The 26,850-nt window shown below is 50.5% G+C and overlaps 1 protein-coding gene across 6 annotated transcripts in view; it reads right to left on the reverse strand.

Annotated features, from left to right (window-relative positions):
• The window catches only part of ZHX2 (zinc fingers and homeoboxes 2), a 125,822-nt gene that overhangs the window by 19,440 nt on the left and 79,532 nt on the right, over nt 1-26,850 (reverse strand). Inside the window, exon 3 of one of the 6 annotated variants that reach the window (XR_009449515.1) lies at nt 3,005-5,507. The exons of 4 other annotated variants lie outside the window; for them this stretch is intronic. The gene's annotated coding sequence lies outside the window, so the exon portion shown is untranslated. Of the gene's footprint in view, nt 1-3,004; nt 5,508-7,767; nt 8,184-26,850 lie in introns of those variants that run through there. One more of the 6 variants, XR_009449517.1, reaches the window with a different exon arrangement.

The following is a 26,850-nucleotide window of genomic DNA, read 5'->3' on the forward strand; positions in this document are numbered from 1 at the left end:
ATTTTGTACTGTAGATCCCACATATAAGTGAAATCATATGGTGCCAGGGGGAACACTTTGTAAAGTTTATGATTATCTAACCTCCATGCTGTACACCTGAAACCAGTACAAAATAATGTTGAATGTAAACTGTAATTGAAAAATAAAATGCCAAGTTCTTAAAAGAAAAGAGGCAGGCAGAGGGAGATTTGGCTACAGAGGAGGAGGAGGCTACGTGATGATGGAAGCAGAGATTGGAGTGAGGTGCTTTGAAGATGGAAGAAGGTGCCACAATCCAGGGGATACAGGTGGCTGCTGGACGCTGGAAAAGGCAAGGAAACAGATTGTCCCCCGGAGCTTCCACAGGGAGTGTGGCCCCACCGACACCCAAGGCCTCATGGGAGTTCACTGTGACCAGTGGAATGGTTTACAGGTGGTCCTGCACAGTACACACGTCACCAGGAAGTGAATAACTTCAATGAAGTGCGGCAATGGGCCATGGTGTTCTGTGGTCGCCCATGTTCCCGTGGCCTTGAAGCAGTTGGCCTGACAGCACAGTGGAATGACCTTTCTAGCCACAGGAATGGGAATACAATTCCCATTTTCATGGAGCTTACTATCTAGGGCCGGACATAGCCTTTCATTAAGAAATCACACACATTATTAGCTAATGATAACTGACAGCAGCTGGACTGCCTGACTTTGTAGGGGAGGGCATTTCTCCAGGGCAGGGGCAGGGACTGTCACCCTTGGCTCTACACGGCATCAGCTGGGGAGCTCTTAAACACTCCAGTGCTCGGTCTGCACCCCATACCCAGTACGTCAGATTCCGTGGGGTGGGGTCCAAGCATCTATCTATTTAAAAGTCCAATTCCAGTGGGAAGTCCCGTTGGAGAAGCTCTGGTCTCAGGCCAGCCACCTTCCAGGAGACCAGGACCATGGTGACACTCTATGGAGGACTCTAAGTGACACTCTAAGATGGGGGGTTACCTCACTCTGTTCCCCTGCTAGGCGGGATCATGAATCGGGGCTGCCATCCCACTTAAGCAGGTGTCAGAAAGAACTGGGCATTCTGCTTGTGTTCCCTGCTCCATCCCACTCGCACACCCATCCCAGCTCAGGCCTTCCTCCTGGGTCCCTATACTGTCACAGCAGGTTCCCAATCTACCTCCCGTACACGGCCACTGGGCTTTTCCCGGGCATTGTCCAAACGGCTGCCTCGTGATCTGTATGAAAAACAGATCATGGCACACTACTCCCTGGCTGAACCCTGCCCTGGCTCCCCCAAACTTGTTCAAATTCCTCAGTATCATCAAAATTTTGCTGATACTGTCTGGGCTTTTGATCCACCCTAAGGCATACTCGCTGACTCTGAACCTTCGCACACCCCAACTCCAGGCCTCGTTCACACTGTTCTCTCTGCCTGGAATGCCTCTCTCTCCAAAATCTTCCAGTCGAACTTAGCCTGTCTTCCAAATGTAGCTCAGATCCCTTCTCTCACAAGAATCTGTCTGATTCCCTCTGCCGGGTTGTTTGGTCCCTCCCTCAGCCTCAAAAAATACCATGTGAACCTTCCACAGGGCTCTCTTAAGAGTTACCGGTCTAGGTCTCTCCCCATTGGGTCAGGGCTCATTCTGGGCAAGGACCCTGTCCTCTTCATCACTGTGTCTTCGATAGCTCTGAGCACAGGGCTTTGGTCAGTAGGTGCACAATAGACATTCACTCAATCTATGAATATCAATCACACCCCATCACTTTATCCTCCAGCCCAGTGGTTTCCAACCGGTGGCCCATGGACCACTGGTGGTCTGTGAGGCCCGAAAAGTTGGTGACCGCTGCTCTAGCCGGCACATCTCCTTGGTGTCTAATGCAGTTTGCAGAAGACAGGCCCACTGAGAACCTCATTTGGCAATTATTTGATTTCAACGGGAGATAACAAAGGAGTACTCTCTCTAGGAGCTCTTGTAACAGCTGACAGCAAAGTAAGTTATATAGTCTCCCCTGGATTTTTCTTAATAGCAGGATATGGCTGACTCAAGTTCAGAGCAGGCCCAGAGGTCTGTTAATACCCCTGTACTGTTAGCAGTAGCAACTCAGAGACCCTCAGCTACCCAGCCACCTAGGATCAACCCTCAGGATATATGGCATGTTGGATCTCGTGCTCTCTCTGTCTGGGCCATTGGCTGTTCATTGGTTGGTTGACTGGTTCATTCATTCATTCAATTAAAGATGTACTGAGGGCCAACACTATATAGGCACTGGGAATGCTGTCCTCTGGAGCTTATATTTTGGAGGATCATGGCGTAGAGACAAGCCCCAGTTGCTATACTCAGTCTCAGCTTTTCACTTGTAGAATTGTGAGTTATGATCGATTTCTATTGGAAACTCCTAGGTTTTGGTGTTGTTTTAGGTGGTAATAGTTAACCAGAACAGAGGCAGATCCAAGATATTAACCAAGACTGAAAATATGCTCTATATCTGGACTTCAAGACTGACAAGTAATTTTAAGAATGAATGAAGGGGCCTGGCAGGTGTGGCTCAGTTTAGAGCGTCAGCCCAAGCACTGAAGGGTCTGGGTTCGATTCCTGGTCAAGAGCACAAGAGCACATACCTGGGTTGCAGGTCTGATCTCTAGTCCCAGTCAAGGCGCATGCAGGAAGCAGCCAATAGATGTGTCTCTTTCACACTGATGTCTCTCTCTCTCTCTCTCTCTCTCTCTCTCTCTCTCTCTCTCTCTCTCTCTTTCTTCCTCACCCTTGCCCTCTCCCTCCCTGCCTTCCACTCTCTATAAAAAGCATGGAAAAAATATCCTCCGGTGGGGATTAACAAAACAAAATAAAACAGAAGAGTGCATGAAGGGTGCTGAGGAAGGCCTGCGGTTGAGTGCAGATGCCAAGTGTTCACACATCAGGCTTGCACTTCCATTCCAAGTCACCTCTGATGAGGCCACCTGGCTGGTTCTGTCAGCAGAATAACAGACACAAGCTGAACTGCCCCCTCTGCAGCCCCTGACTGTCCCTGGGGCAGGTAGAAACACATGACCAGAAGGCAAGAGAATCTCTTTCTATTACACAACATTGCTATTAATAGCCCAGCGCTGGCCACTGTGCCAGGTGCTTCACGTGTTACTGCTAAACTTCACAAACTTGAAAGTAGGTGTTTTACAAATATGGAAACTGCAGCTGCGAGATGCTGACGAACATGCTTGAGGACCAGCACTAGGCCAAGGCAGAGCTGGGGTTCAAACCTGGGCTCCAAGGCTTGGCTTCTGAAAGAATCAAGATGCTCAAAGATGGGGTGACCTGACCCAGGAAATGGGGGGAGGGAGAGAGAACAGGAGAAAGGTCTTTAAAAGACATAAATAAACTCTAGTCAAGTTATTCCAAGGTCTCCCTTGAACAGCTGCCTTTGGTCAACATGGAAGGTTCCAGACACCAACCTGGAAATTTCTCACAGCCTCAGAGTTTTGCGGGAGCAATGGCTATCTATGTACACGCTCTGCAAAGAGTTTTCTGCAGGCCCGAGAGACCCGCGCTGTGCAAGTGCTAACATCTGCTGATTTTGTAAGTGGATATATTTAGTGGTGGAACAGTTTTTCTTCCAGTTTCGTAACACTTACAGAAAAAATCCTGCTTGTCCTATTTTTTCCTTTTTCCCCCCTTTCCTTCCTTTTCTTTCTTTCTTTTTTTTTTTCATGAACTTGCAAATGATGTTGCCATTCTTTCCATAGCAACATGCTAGGAGACCGACTCTACTTTGCTGGGAGAAGTCTGAGCAGGACCCGGGAGGAGGGAGAAGAAAATGCAGGGATGGGGTGGAAAAGAAATGCTAGAACTTCAACAGCCAATGTGAAGGCCGAGAGGCCTTGAGCCATGTGAGGACCAAGAGAACAAGTGTCCCCAGCACCCGCTCCCAGCCCTGCGGAGGGGTTGCCTGCTGTACCTGGATGGGGGGGCAGGCTTGCATTTGCTCCCCAAGGGTCAGGATTCTGACAGTTGTATCATTCTTCCTGAGCTGCTCGCTTCCTTCAATTCTCTTTCGATCCTTCTGCTGACGCTAGGGAAATAGCTTTAAGTAGGTGACAACTTGTCTTCAGTACTTTTGAACTCAAATCTCCTTTTTAAAGGAAGGCGGATGCTGACATTGGGGAAGGGCTGGAGTGGGGAGGGAGGGAGGGAAAACCAGCCCCAAGGCTGGGCCCCACTTCCACACACTATCTCCTTTCTTCCTCACGATGGCCCTGGGTGGACATTCTTATCTCCATTTCCGGGAGGAAACTCTGGATCCGAACCCTAGACTCCAGAAGGTGCCACGTCTAAGCAAAAGCTCTGATCCTGCGAGCGGGATGTGAGCAGTGGTGTCACGCCTGTGGTTTGGCAATGCCGGGTGTGCCTACGTGGAGCTCGGCCACTTGGCCCCAAGGCCGAAAAGCCAGCGCCTCCTAGCCAGGGTGCCAAACGTTAAGCAAATCCTTCTGCCCTTGTTCATTCCAACGTCACCTTTCACCTCTCATTTCTATTCTCTGAGAGGCTGTGGTGAACTGGAGAGCACGTGGGATGGAGAGTGCCTGGCAGCCATTAAAAAGAATATATGACCTGGGAACATCCTCACAGGATGTTAAGTAAAAAATGAGATTACAGCACACCATATGATTCCATTTATCTGGTATCTGGAAAAGGCAAAACTAGACAAGAACCAATGACTTCCAGGGTTGGGGGGGAAGGTTAACTGTAGAGCACAAGAGAAATTTTCGGTTGATAGCACTGTTCTATATCTTAATGTTGGCAGTGGTTATTCAACTACATTGGGTTTGTTTTTATTTTTATTTTTTTTCAGAGAGGAAGGGCGAGGGAGAGAGAGAATGAAACATCAGTGATGAGAGAGAATCACTGATTGGCTGCCTCCTGCATGCCCCCACAATGGGGATCAAGCCCATAACCCGGGCATGTGCCCTGACTGGGAAGCGAACCGTGACCTCCTGGTTCATAGGTTGACGCTCAACCACTGAGCCACACGGGTTGGGCTACATGGGTTCCTTGAAAGTCATAGAACTGTACCTGGTGGTGATGACCCCACAGCCTGGACTATATGGGAAAGTTGCCTTGGTGGCCCCGACATCCTGCTCAAGGCTGGGAGAGCGGCCTCTGTCGAAACACTGAGGTCGAGGGGGATGTGAAGGTGCGGGTCCTCCCCCCTAGCACCCACCCACACCCCAGATGGCTTTGGCTCTTTCCCAAATTCCGATGCTACCCGCTGAGCCTGGGGGTGCTAGAGAGGGAGGAGTTACCTTCTGCACGAACAGCAAGAGTTGTCAGGGAATAAAAGCATTAGTCAGACTCCAGCTTTCGTCTTTCCTCTCCCATTCATTTTCAACACCCTGAATGAGTTTACTCCCTCAGCCTCCGATTCAGCTCCCCATTCTTGAATTCAGCTCCCGTCCTCTTCTCTCTCCATGAAAACTGTGCTCAAAATCCATGATTCCTTAAGGGCTACACCCACGCAGTGTGCTCGGTTCTGCTTTTGTTCTGCTTTTAGGGCCTACGGCAGCCTAACGGCCACCTAAGAAAAATATTGGTTGAATGACTGACATGACAAAGGCAGGGAGGACGCAGTTCTGACCTGGGAACTGTAGAATTCCTGTATCTCCGGTTCCTCGTCTGTACAGTGGGGATGCTAGTGATACTTACTCATATGATAGTGAGGATGCAACGTGTTTAGTAAGGGGCATGGTGCAGTGCTTGCGTCAAGGTGAGCGCTCAGCTGATGTTAGCCATTAGTTCTGTTATTAACAACCTAGATCAGTCCAGACAAGAGGACAGAGTCCTGAGGGCTATGAGAGATAAGAAAAAAGAAAGAGGGATCATTTCCAATGAGGGGCCTGGAAAACCGTAGAGTAGCGGTGTGGTCGGTGGTGTCTTAAGATGAGCATGTTGAGAGGAATGCTAGCGGCTCTGCAGGGCAGAAACTGTACCGTGGTCGACACTGATGCCTGCTCTGAGCGAGGACAGTGGGATGGCGGTGTGTGTGCCTCGTCAGCCTAGGTCATGCTTTAGGATGCAGACGTGTCAGGGCACATTTGGAATTCTGCTAGGACAGGCCTGCCAATACTTTTTTGAATTCTAAGGCCTAAGGGGTGGTTTGGGAAGTAATGTGCCTGTAGGGAAGCACACTGCCAGCATCATTGGAAGGAAATGCAGTTCTGACTGCGGCCTGCTGCCTGATCTGCATCAGATCATCCTTTTCCCCAGATCCCAGCGATCCATGTCTATTCCTAAGAGGAGGGGACAGGTGACAACGGACAGAGTTGTCTCAACAAAACTCTCTGCACGTGCTAGGGCCCCACGGTGGATGTAACACGTGTGTGCGTGTGTGTGTGTGTGTGCGTGTGCGTGTGTGGGCGTGGGTGTAGGGGAAGGGTCTCCTCATGGCAGCACGGTCCACTGTGGGCTTGACTACGGTGGGGGAGGGGACACTGGGGGGGCTGGGCGCTCTGGCACTGCACGGTGTAGATGCCGTATGGCCTCAGAGGGGCAAGGACAGGAGGCCCAACGCTGGTAGAGGCAGGTGGTTTCTCGGTGGCTCCTTAGGGTGAAGAACACCCCCTGAGGACTCCCAGAAATAGGGGGCTGGAGATGATCAGGGGCTGGAACCCCCGCCACGGTGGGTGGGGACCAAGTCCTATGCATAGTGCCCCACAGGAGAGCCCAAGGTGGGAGCCCCGAGAAACACAGGTCATAGCTGCCACGCCGTGTGGGGTGAGTGCTCCAGGTGCAGAAGGAGCGAGTTGGCTGCCTGGCGGGGGCACAGGGGGCTGGAAGGCTTCTCAGGGACAAGAGTAGAGCCAGGGGCTGTGGCCGAGGGGCTGGAAAAGAAGGGCCATCCTGGACCGGAGGAGAAGCACAGAGGCATGGCAGGGGATGCTGGGTCAGGGAACGGCGTGGATTTGGGGTGCACGGAAGTCAGGAGACAAGTGGTGGGAGATGAAGTTAGAGGGCAGGGAATGGGGAAGGCAGATCAGGAGGAGCAGCCTTGTAGGGGCAAGGACTCTGCTCTGATCCCTGTCCCGTCAGTACCCAGCACCTGGGGGAACTCCATGAGGGACGGTTACAGGACGGGATAGAGAGGAGGATGGAAGGAATTGGGATGTAGGAGAGGGCAGAGCGATATGCGAAGGAAAGCCCTTTTGGCCTTTTAAAGGAAAGCGAACCCGAAAAGCAAGATGATAAGCAAATACAGCCGAGGACGAAGGGTGTGCGCCTAAGAGGTGTGTTACGTTCTCAGCCCTGGGCCTCAAAAAAGTACTTACACGTTTCAAAGAAAAGATAAAGAAGAAAGGCACCGAAGCCCCTCTCCACTGGATTGAGGTGGAAGGCACAAAGCAAAGGGATGATTAGAGCGTTCCCAGGATGCAATGCAACTTTCTGCAGGCATCGGGGGCTGTGGGGTGGAAAAGGGACCCCTCTTAGCCGGGCCTCGGTGCTCCCTGCCCAGCCTCCGAGGCTCAAAGGGACGCGGCTGGAAGATGCACAGGCTGGGTCGCCCTGCCCAGCAGGGAGGCCGCCGCCCATGAGCCGCCCCTCCTTGTTCTTGCCTTGTTGCCTGTCTTTGGAGCCTTGCTGAGAAGGAGAAAAATGGGGCCAGAGCTGAGATGAAAGAGCCTGTCATCTCATAAAAGAGCCAGGCGATGCTCTGAAAGGCGCAGAGCGGCCAACACCTGCCATTTGCACTTCAAGGCTTGAAATCCACCCGGACGGGGACTGGCCTGCCCTTCCCCGCCGGTGCCTTGGGGACCAGCGCCTGCTGGTCGGGAGCCGGAGGAGCAGGAGGGGGGGCGAATCTCCGAAGAAGCCCTAAGTCTGAAACCCGCATTTAGGAGAGCTGGGGACTTAAAAATCCATCACCCCCTTTCCTTGCCCGCCAGGAGTCATTCCCTCCTTTCTTTGGTCTTCGGGCCACGGTGTGATGGTGAAAAGTCTCCCCCACCACCACCAGAGCTTCTCTCATCGCCATCACAAAATGAGACGCCACCGGGCTGAGACCCGGACCGGTCCGCTTCAGATGACACTCACGTAGCCTTTTCTGCTTTTATTTGGTCTCCTGAGAAATTCTGCAACCCTGCCGGAACCCACGGCCTGGCCGGGGCCCTGTGAATCACTCAGATGCGGGGGAAGAAATGTTTCCTCGCAGACATGTTTCCCGCATCTCTGGGAGCGGAAATGTAAAGCCAAGAAAGCAGAGAGCAGGAAGGGGCGGACGGTGTTCCAAGCGAATTCCCCGAACGATCAGCCCAGGACCGCGAGCACATTTCTTGCCATCGATTTTCTATTTTCCACAAATGATCTAGGAGGGGCACTCGGGGGAATCTCCGAGCGTGAAGAGAACACGCTGCCCTTTCGGGTTGTGAACCGCCAAGGTGGTGGGGGAGGCCGTGGGGAGCAGGGCTGCGTGGGAAGGAAAAGCTGCACGTTAAGTTCGGAGGTCGGAGGTGTTGCTGAGCCACGTTCGTAGGATAGGATGGCGGGCCCTCGGTTACCTGCGGTAACTCTGGTCCACAGGGAGAGAGCCCCGGGAGGGGGGTCAGGAGACCTGAATGCTGTGCTGGTCCCGTTCCTAAGAGCTGTCATTGCCTCCTCTGTCAGGCGTGAGGATGGAGGGGTGAGCTCTCCGCGTGCAGCTCTGCTCCCATCACCCCACCCCCCCAGGGCTCTGAGATGCTAACAGCTCTTCTGAGAAAGGTGAAGGGGCACCTCGCAGACGGTCAGCAGGGGGGGTGGGCGGGGCAGGGCAGGAGACGCTCAGCCAGGGCCTCAGGAAACCAGAGGCCACAGCCTAGCTCTAGGTTTGGGAAAGGCAAAGAGAAAGGCAAGCTGCTCCCCTTCGGGCAAAACATAACATGTATCGCAGCAGGAATCATCTCAGAGAGACGTGCCACCCCACAGCAGCTTCTCCCGGAATAACTGAGTCACAGCCTCTGGATGTCAGAAGAATCCACGAGAGAGACGAAGAGGCTTGGATAGCACAGCGATAGAGAGAAAACGGCGTTTCCAGGAGCCGAACGCAGCATGTGAATTAGCCTGTACGATTTATTAGCGAGTCCAAGTCCACTGCTTTAAGAAATCGGTCGCAAGTTTTAATTAGTTGGGTTTTTATTTTTGGTAAGTGGCGAATCTCGGAAGCGGTAGAATGCCAAGTGATGGGCCTGAAAGGGCAGGTCTCGGGAGGCAGGGACAGGGTGAGCATTTTGCTCTGGCAGGAGCTTATAATGAGCTTGAAACTAGGCCAGGGCTGAACCCGGGCCTGCAGGTGCGGCTAAGAAAGAACCAGTGGGGCCCTTGGGCCTGGCAGGTGCAGGCAAATGCCATCTGCTCTGGCTGGGGCCCACTCTTCCCCACTCTCTCTCTCTCACCATTTGTGGTTATGGTGACCCCGGCTTGTGGGACTCGAGAGCCTTTAGCTCTCTTGTGTTCCTTCTCAGTACACACTGCCAGAGAGCTGGCTGCCAGGACCAGGCAACAGGGGGGGGGGGAGCAGCAGCTCCCTGGTCTGTTTGCTGGTGGCAAGAACTGTGCTAGGTGCTTGGAATATGACAATGAACCCTCATTTATCCCTGGGTCCCCAGGAGGAGGCAGACAAGAACGCAGGCAGAGATGAGACAATGGATTAAGTTCTGTGAATAATGGGAGCATCAAGAACTATAGACAACCAGAGACTAGAAGGTGTGGGGTCTGTGGGGTGGAGATCAGGAAAGGCTTGCACCAGGAGACAGCTGAGCGCACAAAGGCCATAGTTATAGGATGGGTTCACCGATAGACTTGGTAGAGCTTGCTGGCCTCTATGCACACATCGTTTTGTTCTATCAATAACTGACAGCGTCACAAAATCCTTCTTTTGTCACAAGAGAAAAAGAGGGGAGGAGGTGACTGGCTCAGGAAAGAGCCATGAGTGATTTGAAGCGCATGCCCTGTGGTCAGTGAACAGGTCCAAGCCAGAAGGACGCCACATTCACTGCACTGCTGTTGCTGCCCAAAGTTCTCACTTAGTCCCTGGGTCCCCCGAGTTTAGGGTGGCTCAGGACACAACGCCCCAGCCTCTGCTCTCAGGAGGGGCAGGATGAGAGGCAACAGGGTGGCTGGAGAACTTCCTCAACTGCCGATTCCCAGGAGGCCAGAGCGAGCCTCACAGCTGCCAACAAGTCTGCCAGGCTCTGCCAAGGCCGTGGTACGGGTAAATTCCTTCCCTCAAGACACGCCACGCTCCGAGGCAGGCTGGCTCATGAAGGCAGGATCTTTGGGGGCCCGGAAGCTGCTGAGGGGTACGGTGGTTAGGCTTGGAGATGGGCAGACATGGATTCAAATCTGGGTTCCTGCCACACAGACACATGTACATGAATGTTCATAGCAGCACTTTTTATAACAGTCAGGAAGTGGAAATGCCTGCCAAACGATGTATAGATAAACAAAATACGGCTCCTCCATACAGTGGGATCGTGCTTGGCAAGAAGGAATGCTGACAAGCTACCACATGTACAAGCCTTGACAACATTATGCTAAGTGAAATAAACGGTCACCAAAGACCACAGACTGTATGAATCCATTCATGAGAAAGCCCAGAGGAGGCCAGTCTATAGGGACAGGGTTGCCTAGAGCTGGGGGAGAAGGGACTTGGGAAATGACTACAAATGGGGACCCGGTTTCTTTTGAGGTGATGGAAAATGTTTTAAAATTGTAGTGAGGGTTGTGCAACTCTGTAAATATATGGAAAACCATGGAATGGTACTCTTCAATGGGTGAATTGTGTGGCATATGAACATAATTCAATAAAGATGATACATTTTTAAAATCTGGGTTCCTACCTCTTCCTGGTTCCCTCTAGACTATAAGGTTCACAAGGGATAGGACCCCCTTGTTTTGCCCACCTTTGTCTTCTAAAAACCTGGCACATAGTAGGTGCCTTCACGTTTGCTAGTGCATAGATATGTGGTCTTGGGCAAGCCTGTAGGCTCTTTAAGCCTCCGTTTCTGTGTCTGCAAAATGGAGACAAGGATGCCTCCTGCAAAGGGCTGCCGATAACTAGGAGACAGGCACAGGGGCCTTGGCAGACCAGGGCACACAGCAGGGCCGCTGAAAGGGTGGTCTCTGGATCTGTGCTCAGTGCCATGGACCAGGCTCTGCAAGGGCGAGATTAGCCACCCACCGACCTCCCCCCACATGTCCATTCCTAGAGCCCAATGGCCTCACGGTCACACACAGCAGCCTTCACAATGCCGGGAGTCAGCCATTAGAAGCAGCCTTGTAAGGTCAGGCTCACGTGTCCCCAGCGCCCGAGCCCAGAGCAGCAGGGGCTGGCGCAGGCGTCACACTGAATTTTCTGTCCCTGCCTGGAGATACGTCTGACAGCCTCTCCCAGACGGTGTCTGCCACTGCGGATCAGGGCCGCCAGCGCTGAGGCCATGCTGTGTGCTGGCAGCCCACACTGAAAAGACACAGTGTTTTCAGAACAGCTGCGTGAGGGTCAAGGTTATGACCACTGGAAGCCACGCCACCGTCCTTAGGAACTCGTTTTGCAAAAACATGGAAAGGAACTTCCAGGCCACCACATACTTAGAACTCTGAGCCTAACTCTTTCTCCTGTTCACACTGGGGCCCCAGACCCTCAGCCAGGGTCCCGGGGGGCAGTTCCTCAGAATCTCCATGGTGGTCTCTTCATGGAGAAGCCCCTTGTGTGGGAACAGCATGGGGAGGAGAGAAGTGGAAGGAGGGGCTGTGGGGTGAGGGCTGAAGGTGTGTGTGTGTGTGTGTGTGTGTGTGTGTGTGTGTGTGTGTGAGGGACAAGAAGGGGTTGAGGAGGTGCTAAGCTGGCCCACTGGTCCCCTGTAACTCTGTCCACCCGCACCTCCACGCCCCTCCCCACTTTGCCTTGGCAAAGCCCCTTCCCCGCTTTGGGCACCACTGGGGAAGGGGGGCAGTTTAAAGCTGGCAGAGACCCTACCAAGCAACCCCACAGTTGACCGGATGGGGCTGACCCACTGGTTTCAGACGTTTTTGACTGAGGCTCACAGTAAGAAACACATTTTATGTGGCTACCCTGGGTGTGTGTAGAACCATGTATAAAAACAAGGTAGACAAGACAATACACACCCTCACTATAGGGTGTATTCTAACGCCCCCCTATTGTTTTCTGTTTCATTTCAAAAACACGCTTCTGTCCTGAACTACTAACAGGGACCAACAGGGTGGACAGGGCCGTGCTCAGAGGGTGGTCCGCGCTTGGGCTCTAGTGCTCTGTAGTCACCGTCTAGAAATTCTACATGATTTTTATCTTTGAATTCATAAATTGTAAGTAAAGTTGGACGGGACCCACGGACCCACTTCCTGGGTTCTGGGTCACCCACTCCATGCCCCCAACCAGTGAGGGCTGCTGCCTCCTCACCCCAGCTTGGGGGCCTGGGCTGGCTCAGGGGGGCTCCTGGTCATGTGCATGTCCAGTAACCCGTGAGGTCTGCACTCTATGCCTGAGGGAGTGTGACATTAAATGGCAAATAAAATGCACCATGACAGGCTGAGAGACTGCAGGGGAAAGGAGAAAGCTTTTCCCTGCTTTTTCAGCGAGGGGGCCTGCATTTTCATTTCACCCAGGGACCCACAAATCATGCAGCTGGCTCCGTCTACTAGCCCGATTTCACAACTCCCTCGTGCATTGTGACTGGCAGTGTGAAAGCATAGCACTGAAAGGCAGGACATTGCAGCTGACCGAAATGCGAGCTTTTATCAGGCAGTTTGGAGTTTAAATTCCAGTTCTGTAACACACTGGCCGTGTGATGTTGGGCAAGTCACTTAGCTCTCAACTTCTGTGTCCTCAACCACAAAGCCAGGACCATGATAGGACCTACCTGTAGAACTGGGGTGGGGACTGACTTAGGAAAGGCGATGTGCCAAGGGCAGTGCTCTGAATTTAAGAAAGAAAGCAGTCATTATTTCTAGATCTCGCCAGACTCTGGCGAGGCTCTGATTTTCTCCACTTTGCTTCTCTGAGGAGGGGATTTCTGAGCTGGGTTTTGAGGATAATGCAGGTTTTTTCCAGATGGGCAGCCTAGTAGAAAACAGGGTTGTATTCTTTCTCCCTTCCTGATGTCCCCAAGTTCCTTCTTTATCATTTTCTGTCTTGAGAATGTCCTTTAGCCATTCTTTTAGGGTAGGTCTGCTGGCAACAAGTTCTCTTAGTTTTTCTTTATCTGAGAATGTTTTCACTTCCCTTTCATTCCAGAAGGAGATCTATCTCTATCTCTATCTCTATCTCTATCTCTATCTCTATCTCTATCTCTATCTATCTCTATCTCTATCTCTACCTATGCCTATATCTTTTTTGGGGGGCTGGATATAGGTTCTGGGTTGACAGTTCTTTTGGGGTACTTGTCTGAATTCTCCTATCAGACCTAAGCCCCATGAGGGACAGGATCCTCTCTAGCTCATTTCTGTATCCTCACCAGCCATGTAGCACCTGGTAGAAAGCAAGCCTGTAACACACGTTAGATCAGCTGAATTCGCCTGGAGGGGCAGCCCACAAGCCACCTGAGCTGTCCAGCTACTTTCTGTTCCATAAAGTCCCTTGAATTAGCAGATGATCTCAAGTAGGTTTATGCCAAGCTACTCACCCCGTTTCATGCACAGAATTCAAATTCAAGGGCCAGAGAGCTATAAATAATGTCTTAAGTTTTTTTTTTTAATTACATTTATACGGGTGCCATTGGTTAATAAAATTATGTAGAGTTTGAATAATTTCCCCTGAAGCATATTTTTCACATCCGGGGATCTGAGTTTTCACATAAATCAGTCCTAGTAGCAGAAGGTTAGCGAATCCCCTCTGACCACATCTTCTGAGTCTAGTTGGGACTTAAAAAGTTTATCAAGGTGGAGTCCAGTTACTAATTTAGCCCAGAGGTTCTCAGTGGTAGATGGTCTTCCCCCCTAGGGGACATCTGGCAACGTCTGAAGACATTTTTGGTTGTCACAATAGGGGGCACGTGGGGTATCATCCCACATACTTATCCTCTTGCACAGGTTTCGTAGGATCTCCTACCACCAACCCACCTGGGTAGCTTATTAAAAATGCACATTGCACGGCCTCGCCTCAAACCCACTGAATTAGACTCTTGGGGAGAGTATGAGGGAACCGCATTGAGGGCACCCCAAAGTGACTGAGAGGTACACTGACATTTTTCTTCCATTCTTCCAGAAGCAGGTGAAATAAAATGGGGGTGGGAGTGGGAGTGGAGGTCAGGTGGTGGAGGCGCACGGGTGGACAGACTGTATGCATGGTCGTTTTTAAAACATTAACTGAAAATGCTCACATTCTAGCCTGGTTTCTCCAACGTCAGTCATTTGTACCACACCGTGGTGAGTTACCTCCTAGACCAGCGGTTCTCAACCTGTGGGTCACGACCCCTTAGCGGTCAAACGACCCTTTCACAGGGGTCGCCTAAGACCACCCTGCATATCAGATATTTACATTATGATTCATAACAGTAGCAACATTACAGTTATGAAGTAACAACGAAAATAATTTTATGGTTGGGTCACAACATGAGGAACTGTATTTAAAGGGCCAGAAGGTTGAGAACCACTGTCCTAGACAAACACCCTCTTGTACTATTCTTTTATTCATTAAAAAAAAATCATTTGGTAAATTCTAGCACCGTTCCAGACAATAACACCCATCACAGGATTGATCAGCTAGTTATGTTTTTTTTTTTTCTAATACAATACAGGGGAGGCAAAAGTAGGCTAATAATAAAACTTAATACAATAACTCATGAATAAATAATGTCAGAATACACTGTTTTGTGCACTCACACTGTAAACCTACTTGCCCATGCCTGTGTTTGCCCGCGCCTGTGTTTGCCCGCACCACTAAATGGGAGTGCTGTGGGTGCAGGAAGAGTGAGTTCTGGCAGCGTGACACAGCCCCCAGGAGAACGCTCACATCACTCCCTGTGCTCTCTGTGAGGCAGCCGTGCCTGGCTCATCATTTGGAATCTCCGAGCTTCCTTTGTGGGGATGGATGACAATCCCCGCTGCTTCCTGGAGGCGGAGGAACAGGGTGGGCAAAGGCTCGCACCCCTGACCATAACATGTGGCCTCCTTGACAGCTGCCCACTCCCACTTATGAGCCTTTGGAGCCAACCCTCAGAAACCCAGCATTAGGACAAAATGAAGGACCGACATGTTCTGAATGCCACTGAGCCGCAGAAATCGGAATGCATGTGTGTGGGAGCAGGACTCACTGCATCCATGAACCGGTTTCCGTGACCATCCTCCTGCTTCCAGAGCCCTGCTTTCTAGTGGGGGGTGGACAGAGGGAGAAGCAGGATACACTGATGGCTACGAATTTCATGTCTCTGCTCAAAATCGGAACAAACATGGGCAGTTTATTTTTCCGTTTATATCCTTTTCCAAAAAGCCTAACCTTGACATAATGTTCATTTTAACAGGGCTCTGCACACAGCCCATGTGGCTACAAACTTGGGAATAAAGCAGCAGCATGAACTGCGGGCGTGTGCGCCAGGATGCGCTAACATCACTTTATTTTTGTCTTTCCCTCCAATTTGCATTAAGCTGCCTGCATAATTGCCACCTCAGGTGAAACCTCTGTATTAGCTGTTTCCTTCTTGAAATACATTGATTTCCCATGGAAGTCGCGAGGCTGGGAAGTGGGGAGGGAGGTGTGACTGTGGAATTGGGTTAAGACAACATTTTTAGGCTCAGGTAAAACAAACACAGCAAAAGCGCCCCCCCCCCCCAAAAAAACCCCACAAACCCATGTCAGTATTTCTCTTTAGGTGGGGGACTCAAAGGGGTGCCCTTGAACAATGAAACTGAAACTCAGAGAGAGGAAGGGACTTCCCCAAGGTGACACAGGCAGGAAGTTACTGACCACAGCCAGTATAAATGATACCCTCTATCTACCGTGCAGGCCTTGATATTTAACCCCTAGAGTGCCGGGAGCGCTATCGCGCTCCTCCTGCAGTGTCACTATTAGATGCTAGTAGTTCACTCTTTATTGACAGATGGCACCTAAGGAAAATCAGCAAAAATGCCTTGGCAATTTTAGCATAGTTCCTAGGATATTGGTTGGCACTCAAAGGGTTAGGAAGCTTCTCTCTATGTGCAAGTGTAAGTCATCCTTGTTTAGCTCTAACAAAAATGTCAATACAGGGTTAATAAGCATTCATTGAGCATCTACTATGAGCCAAGCAAGTTTCATGTGTGGAGGACAAAATTCCTGCTCTCAGAAGCAAGGAAACATGGAAGGGGAGCAGTTAAACCCTCCCTCAGGGAGAGGGAATGCTCTCAGTGCTATGGGAGAGGATGGGGAGGGGGTCTGTGTAGGAGTTAGAGGGGCTGTACTCTGGGGAGGGAGGAAGACATAACTCTGCCCACGGGCAGCTTGGAATTCCCTGGAGATATGGATGAGGCTCTGGACTCACGGTGCCCAGCTTGGTGCTTTGGGCCCGGCAGGGATTCAGTACAGGTTTGCTGAATGAATGGATGTTCTGTGGCAGGTGACTGAGCCCCTGGACACCCAGGACTGTTGTAAAATTGAGAGGATCCAGAGAGCGAGTATTGGACAAGTCTGTGCAAATCCACCCCTGCAGCTGGAAGCAGAGGGCGGGGGAGCTGCTCTGCGGAGCTGAGGGACCTGCCTGGGCACGCATCCCCCACGGCCACTTTCCAGCCCAGTGACCTCGGCGGGTGGCTTAGCCTCTCTGCGCTTCAGTTTCCTTATCTGTGAAAGGACTACAATGGTGTCTGCCTCCTGGGATTCATACAGGTAAAGGCATTAAACAGTGCTTGGCACACAGAGGGCCAGAGAAGTATGAACTGCTGTAATTTTCTGTGGGCGGGACAGATTGGGATCGCTTGGTTCCATTTGGACTAGAAACAAAACAAAACAAAGCAATCCTGAACCTCGTGATGTCTGAGGCGAGGGAGGGAAGAAACCTCAGAAGCAGGTCGGCCAGGCCGAGCTCCGCCTCTGACGCTGGAATTCATGCCTGCAGACTGCATTCTTTCCCAGTTTTTCAAAAAACAGATTTGGATGTGTACCTCTTAGTTTTCAGATCCTTTTTGGAAAATGAATAGCTAATAAATACGTGACCACTGCTACCAGGAATAGCAACCATTTTCCCCTGTGGCTACCACCACTTCCACCCATCCCTGAAGCTTTTTCTGCTGTTTTCTCACCCCAAATGTCCCCCCCGCCGCCCCCGGGGGATGTACCAGAAGGATAGGAGCTTGGGAATGAAAAAGGCCCTGCTGGGTAATTTCACAGCTGACACCTTGGGCAGGTCACTTCCCCTCTCTGAGTTCCCGTGTCCTCATCTGCGAGGTGGGCTTTTGGTGAAAACTAGCGATGAAGCCCCAGGAAAGGTTGGTCACACAGTAGATGGAGAGGCTGAGCAATGGTGCCTTCCCTTCACGGTGCGGACAAGTCAGGGTCATCACCATTCACGGATTTCCCTCTGAGGTCCTGGAATGTGTCATTTACCTGAAGAAGGCTGATGGCCATGCTTGCTGCTCGTGAACTTGGGGTCCCAGGTCGAGTGAAACTACTCGAGGCCTCCAATAAGCCCACTGTGGCCTTGCGGTGACCCGGCCACCACATCTGGCAAGAAGAACCTGGACACAGTGCACAGGGACGCACTGTCCCTGCATCCAAGCTACCGACTCTCTTGGCCTCGTCTCCAGCTGTTTGGTTGAACAGAGTTGACGTGGGCTTGAGAGAAGTAGCTACACCACTGACCAGCTTAAAAAACAAACAAACTCTGGTCTTTGTCAGGAAAAAAACCACACGAAAATCACTCCAGGCAACATCCTGCGACGAAAACCTGATCTTGTTTCCCCGTCCCTTTAACGACTGACTTCACTAAATGGAAATGAAATTGCTCCATTAAATTTCTAAACACCACATTCAAAACACAAAACAAACAGACAGAACAAAAAATTCCCTGTCCGAAGGCTATAAATTCAAAACCAAATAGCTGGACGCAATGTTTTCCGGAAACCATTAGACTTGAATTTCAGACCCAGAAATGTAATCATCAGTGATGTCTCTTAGAACCTCAGGGTTTTGTTGAGTTCTCAGAGCTGTGGTGCCGGAAAACACTGACGAATGGTGGTTACTGTTATACCCAGAAAAAGATCACTTAATTCTTGCAACAACCCTTTGAGGTAGTAGGCACTATTATCCCCATTTAATAGGTGACAAAACTGAGGCACAGTGTGGTTAGTAACTTGCTGAAGGTCACTAACTAGTAGGTGGGGAGCTGGAATTTTGACCATGGTCATAACCCTTAGTCTGTATTGCTTCTCATGACCTTGAAGTGACTCCAGGAGGAGCCCAGGCGTATCTTCAACAAGTTCCTAAGACAACCAGGGTGCCTATCAGGGTGCCAAGAAATAGCTCACAGTAGCTCAGGACATCATGGTATGTTCCCATATTCCCATGGCAACTGAGGCTCAGAGGGCTTCAACATCTTCTCTGAGGTCACACCCATTATCTCCTAATTCTCAGACTGTTCTGTCCTTGATGACATGAGTCTGAACAAAGCTGGGTAAGGGTGGGGGGAAGCCTCAGACTTCTACAAAGCTCTCTTTGTGCCTAGCACTGTGCTCAGACCCAGGCAGGCAGCGAGGAAAATGGAGCAGGGACCTGCTTCAGACAGGTGGCTGTGTGACCCTGGCCTACTGGCTTCCTGTCTCTGAGCCTTGGTGCGTTGGTCTATGAAATGGTGTCTGTGTGAATGGCACTGTGTTGAATGAGTAACAGTCTCAACTGAGCCAGAGACAGAAAACTCAGAGAGGCATTTTTCTGTCCCTCCAGAAGATCTCAGTATGGCCTCTTAATTCTCATATTGTTTTTCAATCACCAGAATCGATTTCCCTCATCCCTCTCCCCAGGGTCAACGCCAAGAAACTGTATTAAGTTGCAATTAATGTTGACATGTGTATCTCTTGAGCTCTCTGTCTTGAAAGGGGGCGCACAGGTGGTGGCAAATTGAAGAGCCAATAGTAATCACATCCGCAGGGGAGGTGTGAGCACTTCAGGGCATTCGCAATTAAATTAGGAGGAGAAATGCAGAAGGACGCCCCTCCTGTCCGCCCCCCCCCCCCCAATAGCTGCTGCACAGCCCAGGAAGAGGGTGTGGCCGCTGGGACCGGTCAGTACAATTGGCATTGCACAGCTCAAGTTTTAGCAATCAACGGCTGTAAGCCCTTTTACAGTTGGAATTCACAAACAACTCTGTGCTCTGACCCTGTAGCATTTTCTTCAGCTTTCTGTTGTTTCCTTGTCCTAACTAGTACCTATAACTCCTTACGTCATGGGTATGGACCAGATATTGCTACACCGGCTACATTTGGGTTGCTACAGGGGAAAGAGGTGGGTGCTGTCCCCAACCTTTTAGGTACCCCCAGTCTAGGAACCAGGCCGTTGTGATATTGTGTGACAAGATAAGCACAGCGAATAAGAGTATTCTTCTTCATGAAAACCATCCTTTAAAATCTCCCATCGGATCTTGAGGAAGATCCCCAGTGCTCCTACCCGCCATGCCAGGCTCTTCCCAAAGAATAAGCTTTATTAAGAGCTTCAATCAAGCTCACTCTTAATTTTTTTTCTCTCCTGCAATCAGGGATTCATCAGCCCGCAGTTCATTAAGGAATACTGTTATTGTTGGTAAGGGCACAGCTGGGCACCCAGAGCTTGGCCGAGCTCTCTGCAGACAGGAGGGGACAATGGCAAATGCAGGGGCGAGGGGGGTCCATCCTGCTCCGTCCTGGGATACCCCTAGGAGGCAGAGGGCTAAGGAGGAAGGCAGGAATGCCCGCCAGTCTAGATCCAAAGCCCAAGTCTCTTCTCCCTGGACATACTCTAGAACCTTTCTACAGCTATTTGTCATGACTTTTTTTTTAAAGGTACAGTTTTTATTAAAAGGAATGAGCTCCCCTCTAAAAATTCTTTTACTCCCTGCCCTCGTCTCTGGTTTCCTCTTGCATGAAAGGGCATAGCCAGACCCACTGCATGGGATTCTTAGGAGGATATTCCAAGATAATGACTATACATGCCTGTGACACAATGATATGTATCATTAGCATTTTTTGAGCATCAATTCTGTTTTACCCACTATGCACATAGTATCTCATTTAATCCCTACAGAAACATTATGAAGTGATTTTTGTCCATTAATTCATTCTAAAAAACATTTATTGAGCACCTACTATTTGCCAATATTATGCAACACACTGGGGATCCAGCCATGAATAGGCCAGTGCCCTGCTGACATGGAACTTATGTTCTAGTAGCTGCTGTTATACCATTTCATTTTTAAAAAATATATTTTTATTGATTTCAGAGAAGAAGGGGGGGTGGAGAGAGAGATATCAATTATGAGAGAAAACCATTGATCAACTGCCTCCTGCATGCCCCCTACTGGGGATCATGCCCACAACCCAGGCATGTGCCCTTGACCAGAATCAAACCCAGGACCCTTCAGTCCACAGGCTGGCGCTCTATCCACTGAGCAAAACCAGCTAGGCTGTTATACCATTTTATAGACCAAGACGCCAAGGCTCAGAGACATGAAGTCACTGGGCCAAGGTCCCATAGCCACCTGCCTGGCTCTAAAGCCAGCCCCAGGTGCTCCTGTGGGTTTCTCTGTTAGTGGGTGAAGGATGGGGCTCAAGATGCTAAGATGGATTAAAAGGGCACCATGCGGGATTAGGAAAGTGGCTAAAGAGAGAGAATACCACGTCCCTTCCATGCATGACATCACCGTATAAAGGATGTGAAAATGCCAGGTGGGCAGCTGGATCTTCCTTTCGTGGTTTGGTTCAAAGTGACCTGATCAGATGCCCTCGGGCAACTGGATGGCACCAGCCAACTTATTCTAGCACCTTCGGAAGGAGCCGAGTGCTGTTTCTGTGTTTCTGGACTCGTCTGCAGGACTAGAGGCAGTATTTTGGGATTACAAATTGCTCATCCACATGTACGGATGGGAAGGCTGCTGCCTGGTCCTCCTATTCTGGTTGAAAAGGAACACCCTGGAGGCGGGAGCTGTCCAGGACCACCCAGGGTGGGAGGCTGGCGGCAGATGCAGCTCTCAGGCTGGCCCGAGCCCAAGGGAAACACTGGTCAGCCTGGCTACCACCACACACTGTCCTGTGCTGAGCCCTGGTGGGCAAGCAGGAGGAGGGCGGCAACCCACAGGAAGAGACCCAGACACAGCACAGGGTGGGGGTGGGGGGAGGACAGGGGACGCTGGGATGACGATTTACCCAAGCCACCGGCTCCAGGCAGCTCTAGGGGACACGGCTCCTTGCCGTCTTCCTTCTGACACTTCCTTCCTTTCCCATTTCCTTCCTTCTTCTCTCTTTCTCCTTCATTTGTGTTTATGCATGTTCATTTTTGATGCTTTTTCCCCCCTTTTCTTTCCTTCTATCCACTCCCACCAATCACCCCCATCTCTCTCTTCTATGTCATAGACATCCACTCTTACACATACGTGCACAGTGTCAGGAACGGGAGCCCAGCAGTCAATTAGATCTGGTTCAAGTCCGCCCCTGATGCTCTGTGACCCTGGGCACGTGGCTGAACCTCTCTGGGTCCCCATGTCCTTGCTTATAGAATGAAGGTGGTAATTAGGACCTTCCTCCTAGGGTAGTGGTGGTGACTGAATACATAAGGCTCCACATTTTATCCGCTTGGACCTGAGTAAATGCTTTTAAAACGAGAGCTATTCTTTCTCTCCAGTTCTGCTATGTCCTCGCCAACAATGACAGTGACAACTTTTTATTATGTGTTTGCCTCTTTGGAATCACTCAGTAAGTGTAGCTATTAGGATAATTATAATAATTTTGTTAATTATGTTATGTCATATTATTTAACTTTAAAAAAATTAAGACTAATTTTTTAGTCTCACAAAAGTAGAGTTCCCTGGAACTCCTCTCCCCTTCTCTCCCTTCCCCTATTAATCTCATCTTACATTGGTGTGGTCCATTTGTGGTCCAAATGCTGAACTAGTACCGGTACAACCAAATCGATCATTAACCGAAGTCTATAGTTTACATTAGGGTTCATTCTTTGTGTTGTATACTTAATGGGTTTTGACAAATGTATAATGACATGTACCCATCATTACAGTGTCACACAGAATGGTTTCACTGCCATAACATCCCCTGTGCTTCACCTATCCATTCTCTCTCTCTCTCTCTCTCTCTCTCTCTCTCTCTCTTTCTCTCTCTCTCTCCCTCCCTCTCTCTCTCTCTTCCCAACCTCTGGGAACCACTGATCTTTTTTGCTTTCTCTATAGTTTGCCTTTAGCAGAATATGACAGAGTTGGAGCCATATGGTATGTAACTGCTTCAGATTGGCTTCTTTCTCTTACCAATATGTACTTAAGGCTCCTTCAAGTCTTTTCTTGGCTTGATAGCTCATTTCTTTTATGGCCGAATAACACTCCATTGCATGGATGTAGCATTTTTTAATTATTATTATTCAGTCACCTATGGAAGGGCATCTTGGCTATTTCCAATTTTTGGCACACACTGCTTAACTTTAATGGCATTTTTGTGCATTTTAGTTATAAAAAACTTCCCCACTGAATTGGCAGCCTTTCTGAAACGCTGACCTCACATGTGTGAACTCAACTCCTTATCAATGCCTCCCAAATACACAGAGCAAGAAACTCCTGTGTCAGGTGCTGACGCCCGCAGAGGCCACCAGGCCGCACGGCCAGTGCTCCCGAACGTGGGACTTTGCAGCAGGCCAGGAAAGGGCTGATCATTTCCCCCAGTGTTGGACGTTTATGATACCATAAACCAGGGTCTCTCAGCTTTGGCACAACGGGCGTTTGGGGCCAGCTGCCTTTTTGTTGAGGTGGGTGTTGTGTGCATTATAGGACCTTTAGCTGCCTGCTAAAATCCCTCACCCGCGACATGCCAGTAGCAGCCCGGCCTCCAACTGTGATAAACCAATCATGTTTCCAGACATGGCCAAATGTTTCCTGGGGTTGGGGGGCGGGGGCCAAAGGCCCGCCGCTGCTGAGAACCAGTGTTTTAAATATTTTGTTATTGTCAGTGCTGTTATGATGAGGACTTGCAAGGCCACCCTAAACCTCCAACACAGAATGCCACCTCCTAGGAGAGTTCTTTCGTTACCAGGCAGTAAGGAGGTGCCCCGCCTCCCATCTCCCTGAATTTCACTCTCATTGGGCGTGTTTGTGTTGATCACAGCCGAATGTGGCTGCTGTGCAGACTGGCCTGTGGATGGTTCCTCAAGAGACGACAGATTCAACATCTCAGTGACTGTAAGCTTTCACCGACTTGCCAAATATCAGACAGCCAAGGGGGGCAGGCCTGCCTCCTGCCTGCAATCCTGTGGCCTTCCCAGGAGCCAGAAAGGTCTCCCCAGCGACAGGCGACAACACACCTTTCTGTTCACCCCAATTTATCCATCAGCACTTCCTGTTGGCTCTGCCTCCAAAATATCCCCCCAGTGTGGCCTCTCCCCGCCACTTTTCTAACCCTGCTCCAGGCTGCCACCACCTCTTGCCTGCTTCGGGATCTGGTGTCCAGCCCCCCAGTTTCTACACCATTTCAGGTCAATATTAAAAAAACCTGAGCCCATCACGTTGCCCTCAGCTCCAATGGCTTCTGATCTGTCTTGCGCTTTGCAGTGTTGTTACCACTCTGACTGTGGTCCTTCCTCCACCCCTGAAGAGGCGTCTTAAGTGGATACATGGAGAATGGAGAACAGAGGTGGGACATGTAAGGGTCAGGAGAGAGCAGGTGCGGGGCCCAGGGTAGGTGCCCGCACATCCGCCGAATTCACTGGGCCCATCTGAGCCCTGGTTTCCACCCGTTTTCTCAGTCCCTCCCTCCCTCCCTCCCTCCCTCCCTCCCTCCCTCCCTCCCTCCCTCCCATGAGGGCCGGGCATCAGCATGGCCAGCTTTACACCCTCGATTTGGGGGCTGCTGCAGCTCTGCCCCCTGACCAGCCCCTGACCAGGCCCCACGGTCTCTGGATTCTCCAGTGGCCGCCCGGCGGGGGCAGGTCAGCACCCTGAACGGAGCGGAGTTGGTGCTGGTGAGGACTCGGACCCGTGAGAGACAGGGGAGGGAAGGAGCTGCCCAAGAAATCCCTCACTCTTCCTACCCCAGATGGGCTTTGCTGAGACACATTCCTGCCAGACCTGCTATAATGTTGGTTTTTAAAAAAATGTAGATTTGTTCCAACGTGATTGATTGACTAGAGAAGGAGTTGGGTAGGCCACGAATGTTGCATTTGCTTGTGCCCGATTTCATCCGTGAGAAACCGTAGGCGAACACAGACAGCTTTATCCAGCTAAACTGAGCTGCACAGAAATACCCCAAACGCACCCCTGCTCCCACCTGAAACATGGGCCAGCTACCTCAGTTTACCTTGTATGTTATGAGCCATACTTGACCACACCTGGCATTAATAACTTTTATCCAGTTTTACCCCATTTCACAGTAACCCACCCACCACTGCAACCCCTGTGACAGCCAGTTCCTCAAGCAAACAGGTCCTTTTGCAAGGCATGTGTAACATGTATAAAACTATGCTACTGCTTTTATTACGTTATTTTTTTTAATGTGACATGACTAAGTTTTTGAGTGTTGTGTCCCTAACCTCATTTCCCCCAAAGGCCGGTGCTGTGTAGTGTGTGGTTTTGCATAATGTGGTGGATTTGGGGAACACCTGTTGCATTATGGGATAGCTGACTATGTTGCATATTGCCCATGATTCAGAACCACTGGCTAGTCTCTCATGAAGTAAGCAGCCAGTGGAACAATGCGTTTGTAGCATTGTTTTCTCTTTCTCACTCCTTTCCCCTCATTCTTGCTGCTGCCTGGGACAGCACATCTGTCCCTGTCCCCACCCTGCCCCCTCATAAACCAGCTTCTATTTCCTTTTTTCCCCCCATTTGAATATTTTTTTGGGGGGGGGGAGAGGGAGAGAGAGAAACATCAACGTGAGAGTGAAACATCGATCAGCTGCTTCCTGCATCCCCCCCCACCCCCCCTGGGGATTGAGTCTGCAACCCAGGCAAGTGCCATGTCCAGGAATTGAACCAGCTCAACCAACTGAGCCACAACAGCCAAAGCAACCAGCCTCTGTTTTCCAGGAAACGCAGGCTAAGATAGAACACTACTCACGGAGGGAACAGCAAATGCAAAACCGTAAGGTGGGCCCGGCTGGTTGCATCTGAGCGACAGGAGAGAGCCAAGGGGGCAGGAGCACAGTGAAGGGGGGGGGAGGTGGTAGGAATTGTGGTTGGAGAGGTGGAGAAGGGCAGGGTCTTTTAGGGTTTGGTAGCCAAGGAAAGGAGTCTGGGTATCAGTTCTATTGTAGGGAGAAGCTACGGGATGATTCCATCCCCTGGGAGTGATGTGATTCGGTTTGTCTTTTACAAGAAATAACAGGCCGAGTAAAGGGTGAATTGAGAGCAGCAACGCTGTTAATGGGGAGACCGCTCAGGCCCAGGTGAAAGGTGACGGGGTCTGGTCCAGCGTGGCCGCAGTCAGCCTCAGGACAAGTCAGGCCATCACAGCTGTCTCTGTGGACATGGGGGAGAAGGGAGAAATTCGAGGGGCCCCAAGGCCAGTGCTGTGTATTTCATTTGATTTTGCAATTGGGGGCAGGCTGTTATTTTTTAGAGAGATGAAGAAAGAATGTTTTTAAAAAATTAATGAAAATCCTTGAAGGTGGAGGCAAAGGACCACAGTCCCAGTGGTTGCAAAAGTGCAAAGCTCATCGCTGGCTTCGGAATGAAAAATAAAAAGAGGAGTGAGTCTGCGCGCGCGCGCGTGTGTGTGTGCGTGTGTGTGAAGAATTATGCAAGGAAAGGTTATTATTTCCATTCCCTCCTTTTAGGGAACAATAACCACAACATGACAAACTGCAGTGCCATGCTGTCTGCGTCTGAAACGTGGCCACGGGGAGGAAAGATTAATCACACGGGATGGCTGCTATCTCAGGGGCAGATTAAGACAACAAACCAGCAATTTGAGTCTGATTACAAACTGCTAAAATCAGAGCTTCCAGTGAGGGACGAGGCTTCACCAGCCCTCTTTTTCGAGGGGGGCATGGGTGCAGGGAGGGAGATTGGCTTTAAGTTAATTAAACCTAGTGCTTAATTAAGTGTTCTCAGATACCAACTGCATCCTTTTTGCATGGTAATGCCAACCTGTGCTCACAGCTCTACCAAGTGTGCCGGCTGGAAGTTTTGGGGAGATTGGGGGAGAGGGAAGGGGGGCAGTTTCCATTAGATATAGGAAGGCGGGCACTTCTCTAGTCATGAGAATCGTGGGGTGGTAGAATGGCTGAATCGGGGATGGGACAGAGCCCCTTCCAGGAGAGCCAGGCTGCCTGGAAAAGCAGAAAGGGTTGAGATCTTGCGGTCCAGGGAAGCTGGCTTCTGTCTCCGTGGGCCTCGCACCAGCAGGGTGACCTTGGGTACGTCACCTATCCCAGTGGACTCTACACGTTTCCTTCACAGGAAATGCTTTTGTGGTTCCACCCCGAGGCCCTGTAAATACTTTGTCCACAAACTACGTTTATCAAATTATGTCATTTCCATTTGGGATGAATCAAAATGCTCAGAGTAATGGCAATAGGTACTTCCTAGGTTTGTTCTAGTGTGTCCTCGCTTAACGTCGCCAATAGGGCCTGCGACTTTAAGTGAAATGACGTATAATGGAACCAAGTTTAGTGAAGGCTGATGGATACACACAGGAGTTAAGTTCCTGCAGCATCTCATCAACATTATAACCAAATGTTGAACAAAAGATGTTG

Source organism: Myotis daubentonii, chromosome 17 (genome assembly GCF_963259705.1).
Source record: "Myotis daubentonii chromosome 17, mMyoDau2.1, whole genome shotgun sequence".
Taxonomy (NCBI): domain Eukaryota; kingdom Metazoa; phylum Chordata; class Mammalia; order Chiroptera; family Vespertilionidae; genus Myotis; species Myotis daubentonii.